We start from the raw sequence: 12,418 nt of genomic DNA, 5'->3' as shown, positions 1-12,418 counted from the left end.
CGGAGACCCCCGTGATACCTGTGATGTGATCTGCGGGGGTCTCCGTCACCTCCCGGCGGCTGCCACCGTCCCCCTGCATCTCCTCCTCCCCCCTGAAGCCGGATGTCCTGCCGGCTGTGACACCTGGGGGAGGAGGAGATCAAAGGAGGACGGGAGGGGGGGGCATGGACGGCGGGCGGCGAAAGAAGCCCATAGGGTGGCGATACCCTGCCTAGCGAAAACGGGGCGGGCGGATATTGATACATAGGAAAATGCGGTAAAACTGGGGTTTTACCGCATTTTCCCTTTAGTACATCTCGCCCTCAGTGAGTAAGTAAGTTTTATTTATATAGCACGCTTTCTCCAACAGGTCTCAAGGTACAAACATCAAAACAATGGGTACTTGTTTCCTAGCACGGCGCCCACTAAGTTAATAGCTTAGTGGGCTATTCTGCGTAGGAAAATCGCATCGCGTACCGTGTATAGTGCTGTGCGATGCGATGTCCATATTAAGTGCACAGGAGTGCTTATACATTGAAACATCGCATCGGATGGCATGGCACCAAATGCGATGCGATCCGATGCGATATTTCATTGTACAAGCACCCATGCCATGTGATCTGATGGGTGCTTACTATGACATGTGATGTGATTACATGGGATGGGTGCTTACAATTGTAAGCACCTCTGGCATTGTTTTGCTTCACCCCCTGTATCCACGCCACCCTGAAGCGTGGCGAGCGGCGGCAGAACGCGTCCTCTAACCTTTTCATTCCCCCACTATCCATGTCGGCGTGGAGTTGATTTTATATAGTGCGGCGAGTGCAGCGTAAAGTGGATGTAAAGTAATCCTCGTCCGCACGCCACGCTTCGGGCTCGGTGGCTCGTTGCGCTCGCCACACTATGTAATATCAACTACACGCCAACATGGATAGTGGGGGTATGAAAAGGTCAGAGGACGCGTTCCGCCACCGCTCGCCATGCTTTGGGGTGGCGTGGATAGTGCTGGTGTTTTAGGAACACATTCACACCTGCACATTCATACAGCTGACACAGTACTGATGACATGTGTTAACTAATAACTAATTTACTTATCAAATTTGATTAATGTAGCATAAATAATTTAAGAACATTCATTACTGAAAATCGCATCGCATCGCATGCTAGTACAATGCGTTATGCGATGCGATTTGACTAGGTTTGCCTACCTAGCAAATCTGGGCACCGTGCTAGGAAACAAGTACCAAACAATGCACATAATACACAGGATTTCAGTAGTACAGCAATAAATAAGTCACATAGACATAAAAGAAACCTTGAGAGCACCGTAGGCACAATGTAGTGTTGGTACTTTGGGCATTGTGGATAATAACTTCCATGAGTTGTGTATTCCACCTTAACAAGGTACCAGGTGAGGCAGCCATCTTGGGCGTACTACGGATGATTACCCTGGATGGAATAGGTCACAAAGAAGAAATGACACAACATGGGGTGATTGCTGTGTAGGGTCCCAATAAGACAGTCAGGTCCATGTTTTTCTTATCCCATCCACAAGTGTACCAGATGAGGCAACCATGTTGGGCGCACTACGAAGGTTACACTGTGGGAGGTGAGCCTTACAAGGATCCAATGCACATTTAGGAAATCTGATGCATGTGTATCAGTATAATATACAGTACATGGAAACATCCACGTGAAGCACATCCTGCCCATGAAGGAACCATCCAAGGCAACCAGATGGTACACTGCGGGGGTAATTGCTGGCAGGGTGTGCTATCAGTGAAGGCACACATTATAGTAATAGCACATGTGATAAAAGTACAACAGTTTTTAAAACTCCCCTCTAGCCAAGTAGATCTGGATAGATAATCTTCTGATGAGGCTAGCTTTACTCCTCATGGTTGGATACAACAGCTACAGTCATTTTCTCCCTTGAAAATTTGAGCACTGGAATCAGTAAAATGTAAATAATCTTGTGCCAGTTAGGTAGAGCGCAAATAATTATGAAGACATGAATTGGTCTTTTGATGAAGCAGTAAAGAGAGTGAAGAAGGGAGCGGTGTGGATTATTAGGTTGACTATGTTTGGGTCAACAGTGAAAAGGTTGACCACTATTGGTTGACAGAGATAAAGTCAACACATAAAAAATGTTGACATGGAAATGGTAGACAAGATAAAATATATGAATGTTTCACAGTTTTTGAAGGCTGTGTCAACATGTGCTGATATGTACCCACAATGTACCCTTGCATGGCTCATTTCTTTCACCATGCTTCAAGCTACCGTGCTCAAAAGCAGTCAACAAGTAAAGTATGAACAAATCAGTTAAAAGAGAAAAAATCAGGTTAAACTTTTCATTTGTCATCCATATATCAGGGTCAACCTGGTGCATGACCACCTTTTGACCATGTTTGACTGTCTAATATTAGTTGTCAACCTACTGACTGTTGACTTAGAGACTGTCAACCTAACAATTGGAACCCGAGGGGAGCTAGTGGAGAAGTTGTCCATGGCAACCAATTAGCTTTGAAGCAACATTTATCAAGTGCATTCTACAAAATTATACTTAGCATCTGATTGGTTGCTGTGGGATGCTTCTCCAAACTTTTCACTTCTTAATGAATAGACCTCAATGTAAAAGATAACTCTTATTGTATAATTATCAAGGCTGGGGAGTAGACTTTCTTCATCATTCGTATCAACATTTGAAATTAATTGAAAAACCACAAAGTTTATTTATTTTATTGAGGATTCAGAATAATAATTAATGCAGAAGTTGATCTCCTTTTTGACACTCGTAGCAGCCTCATGCTAGGTGCAAGACATCTGTCAGAAACAGGCTTCCTTCTCTATTTGCATGATTTAGATACTGTTCATGCTCACAACGCTACCATCATACTCACACAATACAGTTCAGTTGCATGTGCTTCCATTGTTATGTTGCTATTGTCTTCCTGAAACAGCGGATTCCCAGAAATACAGTTCTGGCCAAGTTCCACCTGCACATGTGCTGTATGCAGAACCTGGGGTTTGTACCCATGACCTTCTGACTCAAAAACAGGCCCAAACTAGAAAAATACTATTAAGGACTCCAACACAAACTGCTGCTTTGAGGCAACTGAGGATTTAGGCCCTCATTCTGATTAATTTGTTCTCCACAAATTTGCAATGCTTATGCGCATGTGCAGGGCTTTTGTGCGGGTGCTTTCAGACTTGCATAGTCTCCATGGGGGGGGGGGGGATGGAGAAGGCGTGCTAGGGAACATTCGCATACATACCCGCCAAAATGCGGGTGGGCACCTGGTGTAACCAGACATCAGGTGCCCGCCCAGTTCTCGGAGCAAGGCCGCTGCAGATCTAAGTCAACAGAGAGTCACTTAGATTTGCGAGCGCTATAGAAATCATTCGTTGGTCGGCAACCATCGAATGAGTTCGGCTCCGCACTCTACACTGCAAATGGATGTTTATGCAAAACATCAATTCGCAGTGCGCCGGGTACATTCAGCAGGTACATTTGCCATGCAGCGGTGGGCGGAGAAAGAGTGGAGAGAAAACAATAAGAGGAAAAGAAAGAAAGTGGAGAAGGAAAGTGAGAAAATTAATGCAAAAGAGATTTAAAAGGAGACAGATAATGTGGGAGTGGCTTGTTAGTTGCTGATTCACATAAGAGCCTTATCTGAGGCAAAATACAACTTGGAGGAGGGGTTACATCCGGTCTCCTCACTTACTGCAATTATTTTGGAAGAGCAAAGCTTATTATTTGTATGATAAACACATTTACATCGTCACGGTCAGTGGTGTCTGATGCAGTCAAGAAACTCTTGACATATTTGACCCTATTGTGAGTACTGTAGTGCACATTAAACAGGACACCTAATTAAAATGATAGCAGTTGTTTCAGTGCCATCTGACACATCAGCATAGGAATTAGATTACAAATGCTGTTTCCATACATCCTTGCACTGTTTGTTGTGCAACGGAGTTTATTGTAATTCAGTCTTTTCTATTGAGCTATCCTTGCTTATCCTTGATGATTCTGTCTTTGATCTCAAGTTTTCATCATGGTCTATTTGTTGATTCTTGGTCACATGCTCCTTTATGGGATGGCTTTTCCAACTATCAAATTCTCTGTGTGGGGAACTGTGTGCTGAACGCTAGTAACCATTTCCACATATACAAAGGCTACACCCAGATGTGCAGTAAGTAGTGTATACACTAGAAGTGCACGATGCTCAGTGTAGAATAGTGGGGACTTCTTGGAGCAGTCGTGGTACTGGTGGTACACACACATATACACTTCTCACTTCTAACCCTAAGTACATGCACTTCATTGTGAAACATTCAATTTTTTGCTTTCTTTCTTTCTTTCTTGAACGATTGCATAGGTTTCTTAAGTGCATTCCTTGCAGCTATAACATTTCTTATGCTGATCTGATACCATCCCCTCTATCAATCAACATGTCATCACTATTATTATTCCCTGACTCTGACTTATCACCAGATATATAATGATCAATTTCAAGGCCAGCTGATTTATCATTCTTATTATCATTGGCGGCAGAGCAACAGCAGTAATAATATCATCACCATCATCACTGTGTTGTAGGGAATGTAGAAGCATTGGCTTTCAGCGTTGAGGGTAATAGCTGTTTTCTGTTTACACTGCCCCCTTTTTTAACTTGTGCATATTGCTTTTTTTTATCCGAAATTAAATTAAGTAAGTACATTTCATTTATATAGCGCACTTTCTCCAACAGGACTCAACATGAATCCTATTTGCCTCTTCTTTCTTTGTATTTAACACTTTGATTTCCAACATTGCTGCGAGCAATCCTCAAAATATCCACAAAAAATGCCAGCGCCGCTCACAGCGACTGTTGTTTCAGTATAAATAATGGTTAATTGACGTTTAGTTGCATATCGCACCCAAACAAAGAATGGTCGCTTTGAGCGGCGCTGGCATTTTTAACGGATATTTTGAGGATCTCTCATGGCAATGTTGGCACTCCAAGGGATAATAATAAAAAAAAAGGTTTGCTTGGCAATTTTCACACCTATTTTGACAACTTCCCTTGGCAGTCAAAGGGTTAAAGAAAATAGAAAATACCGTAGACCTCTTAATATCAAAAATATGCCCTGGAAAAATACCCTTTTTTCAGATGTGGGCAATAGTATACTTTTGAAACAATATCAATGAGTTCATTATTGCTAGAAAGGAGATTTGGGGGTTGATGCTAAGTCCATAATTGCTCCTACTGTACCTTGCAATTAATAAAAATGTATATATTCGCAGGTATACCAAGTTGTATGTATCTTATAATGCAAGTGTTAGCACTTCTCTCAACATCTATTACAGTAGGGCAGAATTCTCCAGTCTCTGTACAGGTAAGAATGACACTTACTGTAGCTAATAGCATACAACTCCAACTTTTGCTGTTACGTAGAGAAAAATGTTTGAGGGATGCTATATATGCATTTAATAATGACATAGACATCATTTGAAATTTTCACCTTCTTTAAATGTATAATACTCTGTCTGCCATAAACTCAATATAGAATACACACAAAAGATTGAACAAACTCAAAGCACAAAAAGGCCTTATGCAGCCACACTCAAAATGAGATCACCAAAACTAGTAAGCAAACATCAACAAATAAAAATGATAGTGCAATATGACTTTCAAGTCCGTCCTCTTTCAAGTAATAACATAGGGAATGTCCCACGTAGTCAATATGTGATAATCCAGCCTTTGGCTAACCTACAGGTATGGCAGGGGTTCAAAGATATTGGAAAGTTTCAGAAAGCCAGTTGACCCCTATCAGTGAGTGGGGGAGTTGTATGACATGGCAGACATTCCTTTAGGCTGCTAGGGATAGAACAGGATGCAGGTGGGTTTTCTTAGAACAGGAAGCGAAGTAAGTTTGGGTGAACAAAGAAACATGAAATCAACTCAGGACACTCAGAGGACAAGATGGGCATGGGCTAAGTCCAGTAATGGGGCTTAGGCCTGGGGGCTGTGGAGAACGGGTGTGGTACAGGGTTTCGACAGTCGGGATCCCGACAGTCATTAGCCCGACATCGGGATCCCAACTGGCCAGACTCAAACAGCTTGGCGAGCGCAAAAAAGCCCCTTGCGGGCTCGCTGCGGGCATGGTGGCTCACTACGCTCGCCACCTATTCTATTCTCCCTATATGGGTGTCGTGGACCCCCACAAGGAAGAATAGCCGGTGGCCGTCGGGAACCCGTGCGTCTGTATTTTAACAGTCGGGATCCCAACGTCAGGAAAATGACTGTCGGGATCCAGACTGTCGGGACCCCATCCGGCACCCGTGGTGAACAGAATGGGAATCCACAGCCCTAGGAATTATGCGACATGGAGAGAGCCTTTTGCAGCCAATAAGGCCCAGAGAAGGAGGACAGCAGTGCATGGGAGATAGCAGCAGCAAGGAGAAAGGCAGCAGCAGCATGCTGTCCCACCATTGTTTATGCTGTTGCCACTGAAGTAAATGTGTTTGTACAGTATGCTTCAACAGCATTGTTTGCGCTGCATAGGAGAGTCTTCTTGAATTGAAATGCTGCACCACTGTAAGCTGATGTAATTGATACGAAGATTGTGCTGGAGAGAGCAGATGAGAATAAGGAAAGAAATGTAATTGCTGTGACAACCCTGAACTGTGAACTGTTTAAATAAACCCTTTCTTTGTTTAAAAAGAGAAAAAACCATGACACTTACATTTTAATTGCATTGCATGACTTTTGCATACCCACCACCCCTGGGTACCACAAATACGTATACTTCTTTCAAGAGATGTCGCTCATAAAAAGAAGGAAAATTAAAAAAAAAAAATAAGGTGTAGTATGTCCAATTTTGATGCATTCCCAAAGTGAAAAGATGTTAATGAAAAGAGTGGCGTAGCCATGCAAGAGTATGCAATACACTAAATAGGGGTCCATGTTTCGACATTGACACCAAAAACAGTGAAAAACTCATGTTGACCTTTTCATATGTCATCCTTTTTAGTGTTGACCTTTTGCTTGTCGTCATTGTGTATATTGACCTTTAGGGGTCAACCTAGACACTATTGACCTAATTTCTGTCTACCCTATGATCCACACCAGAAGTGAAAGGCAAACAGTTCATATTTGAGTACAAAACCTATAAAAGGTATTTTTTGATTCCTTCCTTTGTTATTGTGAAGTCAGGACCTAGATTATACTCTTATATTAATAGAGCCTTTGCAATCAGTAATACTTTTAGTATGATCTGAAAATGATTTGCAAAATCCCTTAGGTTATACGTTACCTTCATAAGTCATTGATCTGGAAGATGCCATGAAATAACTTCATAACCCTTGGGTCACACGAAGAGAAATCACGGGCCTTGCAACATGTAAATGTCTTCAGGTGGGGCACACATGAGGAATGTATTTATCCATCTCTCCTGTGAAACTGCTTTGAAGATAGATTTATTTTCATCAAGCAGTCTAAGGAAAGATATAAACCACTGCAGCTTCCAAATACAATTCCGGTTCAATGCTGCTTATATATGTCTCAATATACACATCTATAGGTTTTATCTGTTGTCGGGCATTCCAATAACTTTACATAAAGAAACTTACAAGTAAAGGTATATTTCTTCCACTATTTCTCCCACAAGTTTCTCAATTACAATGAGATTAAATGAAAAACATAAAAGCAAATAGAAAAAGTGCATTTAGTATAAGGTAATACAATATGCATACTGTATGTACAGTATTATTATGTGATAGGCATTCTTAAGTTTTAGGGTCAGCTGTTTTAAGCTTGAAAAGTGATAAAATAGAGAGTGATAAACAACAAGCCAATCAGCTCCTAATTTTCATGTTACAGGCTATGTTAAAAAAATGACAGTCATGAGCTGATTGATTGGTGGTTTATCACTCTTCATTTTATCACTTTTTAAGGCGTAGTTCATCTACCCCTTAATCTGATATTTCTGTAAATTAGAAATCTAAGTGGTGCTTATACACACCCTGACAAATCATATTCCAATAAAAAAAGGAATTTTTATTTAATTAACACATAAATAATTCCTGGGATTAGGTAAAATCTCTGTGGTGGGTTTGCTTTATGTCATTGAGACATACATTAATCTAATAATCAAAAGTCTTATCATTCCCAGTAGAAAGAAGTTTATTACCACTACATTCATTATAGGCAAGGATAGCTACTTTTAGGTGTTTTTGTTGACCTAAAAGGCCTTTAAAGTGTAGAAGCCACACTGTGCAGGGCAGCCCAACACATTTTTATTGGGCTCCTACAGGTGTGTGGCCTTTTTACCACAAGAATAGTGGTTCATGTTTGCAGCATTAAATTGTTTGACTATATCTTCTTTGGTGGCATGCCACTATTTAAAAAAAAACTGTCACAATTCTGGGTCGGACTTATTGGATTCCCGCAAACAGATGGGATTCACTAACAGCAAGGGCACACTGGTGATTTTCTCCACAAAGCCCTGACAAGGTTTTTAAAATTTAGCCGTGCCCTAAACACAGGTTGCAGACAGTTGTTAGCATAAATGTGATACCCTGGTGGCTTGTAGGGAGGAGTGAGTGCATTGTCCAGACAGAGAGAGAAAGGACTTCATGCCCCATGTTAACAGGGATAGGGGCACAGACATGGAGCAAAAGAATAACACTGTCTATTATGATTCACTCCTGATGATGTCCCATAATTGCTGAGAATGGATGAATCGCATTGGGTACACATAAGCACTTTTTAGCATGTAAGCACTAAAATCACTTTATACACAAGAAGCACACTTTACGGATACTACAGTACCTCCATAATCTCTACCTATGTGAAACAAGTCCTGGTGGAGAAACCTGGGAGAAAGATACGATTACAAGCTGATATTCACCAGATGACTGGTACGCATATAAAAGTAGTCACAGTCACCATTCAACAATATTCTCAGTCTTAGGAAAAATGGCAAAATGTGAAAACATTGTATATATTTGGAGTGTTGCAAATTTTTTTGGTCATTGTATTCATTTTGTGTGGGTAAATGTATTCAAATATAGGCAGTGCCGGTGCAAGGATCTGCCTCCAGGCGGGGGGGGGGGGGGTGGGGTGGTTACAGCTCCAGGGGGGTCAGTGCTGCCGCTATACATGGGCGGGCTCCAGGGGTAGGCTCACTCACCTGCTCCCAGGACGGTGCTTTCCTCCTGCTCTCCTCGGCACCGGCGGGAGTCGAGACCCTTCCTGCTACTGCTGCTCCTCCAGGCAGCTCATTACCGCCCTCCAGTGGCCGGCCCTGCATATAGGGCCTTATTCTGATTATTCTCTAATTCGCACTGAGCGAGATTTTAGTACGTATGCGTACCATCCACAATGCGCATGTGCAGGTTTGTTTAACCATACATGCACGCAACCTTATGATTGGAAATATGCTTGTGAATGAACTCGAGCAAAGAAGGCGTCATGTGGGCATTTGTATGGGCGCGACCACAAAAGAAGGCAAAACTGGGCGGAAATTGGGGCGTATACATGAGTGGTGACTACAAGCACTGGGTGTTGGCTTCACAGCATTGTGCGAGCGCTCGGACTGTTCGAGCTCAAAATCATTCACACTAAATAAAAAAATCTCACACCTTGCAGGACAACCGCTTAGCGGCCCAACATTCGCAACCCCAATCAACACGGACAATTGCTAAAACACAACCAGCTGCACTTAGTAGTTTGGCACTTTTAGATGCAAAACCTTTGTGGGACACATATATTTTCATTAACTTGTGCAACTTTGTAAACACATTAATCAGACATTGAATAAAGGAAACTTGCTATTTTTAATTGGGTAGTCAATTCGTAAATTGGATCCAATAAACACAATGAAATGAGGAAAAATTACTTAATGGGTTGATAATGGGTTGTGAACGTATTCTTGGAGTAGAGAATGAAATCACTCGCACAGCCTGTTCGTTTGCACGCACAGTGGTTGACCTTGGGTACACGCCAATGCGGCAACGAACAGTTAAGTGTGCGTGCTGTTTGAGGCCACTCCCCGTAGCCGGTTGTTGTGAACAAATACATTGCATGTGTCATAGGCTTACCTTCACTGCCTGAGTGCATGTGGGTTCCCTTCGGTCAGCTGTTTGCAAATACACATGCATATGAATCAACAAGAATAACCTCCATATTGTAAGATTGCAGGAGGTTGCAGTGCTTTGCACTTCTCTCTCTCTCTATCTCATCAATGGTTTTATTGAAATATAAATTAAAAAGCAGCTTCTCCTGGAAGACCCCTACCTGCAAACCAACCTCTTCTGAAAGACCCCAACCTGCAAACCAACTTCTCCTGAAAGACCCCAACCAACAAAGACATATCAGTGAGAATACTGAAATATAAATGAAAAAGCAGCTTCTCCTGAAAGACCCCAACCAGCAATTGATCTACAAAAATAAAACATAAAACAACAGAACATGAAGGCAGTCTAGGAAAAGTATTCAATACCCAGAAATTGGTGACATTTAAGTATTATGCAAACTTAAATTTGAAATGTGTGAAGCTTGACTCAAATAAAGATTCTGATGCCAATCATCTTTCAGGGTTCCAGCTAAATTAGGAATACTGAGAGTAAATTAGGTACTTGTTTCCTAGAACGGCCACACCGATGTTGATCGAATCGGTCGCATTGCATCGATCGCATCGCATGCGACCAAATCGCATGGGATGCGACCAACGCGATGGTCCCAGGGACCCTATTCACATTTCAATCAATGTAAAAATTGGGACCATCGCGTTGGTCGCATGCGATGCGATGCGACCGACCCGATCAACATCGGTGTGGCCGTTCTAGGAAACAAGTACCGGTTTTTATACCCTACTTAACAAACCAAATTGTGCACATGTGTGTCTTTTTCCGGCCACTTCCGGTTTCTGCTGACCGGAAGTGATGTTACAGAAAATGTGCAAACAGTAAAAGTGGTCCACTAGACAATTGGAACTGCATATCTCCCAAATGTCCCAATTTTCATGGGACATTCATGTTTTTTGGGGGAATGCCATGCTGTACTACCCATGAGCAGCAGTGTCACACGGTGGGGAGTAGTTGGGAGACCTGTCATTTGCTGTCCTGCTCAGAGCAGCGGTGAGTAGATACTGTGTGCATGCACAGTCTTGGGGCTGTACCCCATTGCCATCGGTAATTGATTGTGAAGTGTCAGCTTGTTAGGGCTAATTTGATAGCCCTCAGGGTATCCATTAACCATGGTAATTTACCATTACTAATAGAATAAAGTCTTGGCATTATTATAAAGCTCATTGAACTCAATAATTTAATTGTCAAGGAAAGATATTTTCTTTTAACTGATATTCTTCATCACACATTGAAGAAGGTATGAGGCATATTTTATCGCCTATGCACATTTCAAATTAAAATTTTCAATTTCAATCATCAGGTATTCACAGTTTTACATATTTCAATTTACAACAGTATTTCTATTTAAAGAAACCTTAAACAGAATGTTTTGGATTCAAATGAAAGATGCAATGCACCACTAGTAAATTCAAGAATAAAACAGACATACTGTACTTTTAAAATGTTAAAGCATCTGCTGTAAGTAAATTACTCAATTTCTCCTGAAACCATTTATAGTTTCAGTTTTTTTAATAGATGTCTGCTTTATAGAGGGATCTGGCTTTGCTTCTGTAATTGTTATAATAATAATAAAAAAAAACTAAATACCCCCAAAAAAACTCATTTAAAATTGAATTTCAAAGCTCTTCAACAATATGTTAAAGGGTGATTTATGGGAAGAGTAGTTTCTGGTCAAAATTTATGGGGCAGGATGTATTGGGTTGTGAGTCTGGTGGCTGTGCGGGATGCCGGCCAAACAGAGGTTTTCTCAGGGCCTGATTAAGGGTTCCAGCCATCTTAGGCTAAAACAGAAGTGGCCGCACCCCATTTCCCACCGCCAATTATTTAGCTTATATTCAGCTTAAAATCTCTAACAGGCTCGGGCCTCAGCTCCATTCATATTGCCACTTCCTGCCCTAGCAGTGCTGGCAATGGCAGCAGTGGCATCAATCATAGTCTCGGTGGCAGAGCAAGTCATGGCTCTCAAAGGATCTCCTTTTCCCAGTGTCTCTGCTTCGGTGACTACGGCAATCCCAGCAGGCACCTCTGCTCCCACAGTTCCTTAGGGAGAACTCGTAAGACCTTGCTCAGCCCCAACTACAGCGGCACCAGGAAGCGCTCCCATCCCAGCAGGACCCAGAGCAACCTAATCAGCCTAATGGTTAACAAGGCCTGGGTTTTTCTTAAAGGGGCAGCATCCCACACAGCCGCTGGACTCACTACTTATTACATCTGCCCCACAGCATTGAGGGAGGAGAGCAAAACCACATTAATGAAAACAATTCAACAATGCAGTAGGGATGGCCATCGACTATCGAT

This window comes from Crinia signifera, chromosome 4 (genome assembly GCF_055691185.1).
Source record: "Crinia signifera chromosome 4, ASM5569118v1, whole genome shotgun sequence".
In the NCBI taxonomy this organism is placed as follows: domain Eukaryota; kingdom Metazoa; phylum Chordata; class Amphibia; order Anura; family Myobatrachidae; genus Crinia; species Crinia signifera.
Note: the sequence above shows the minus strand (reverse complement) of the source record.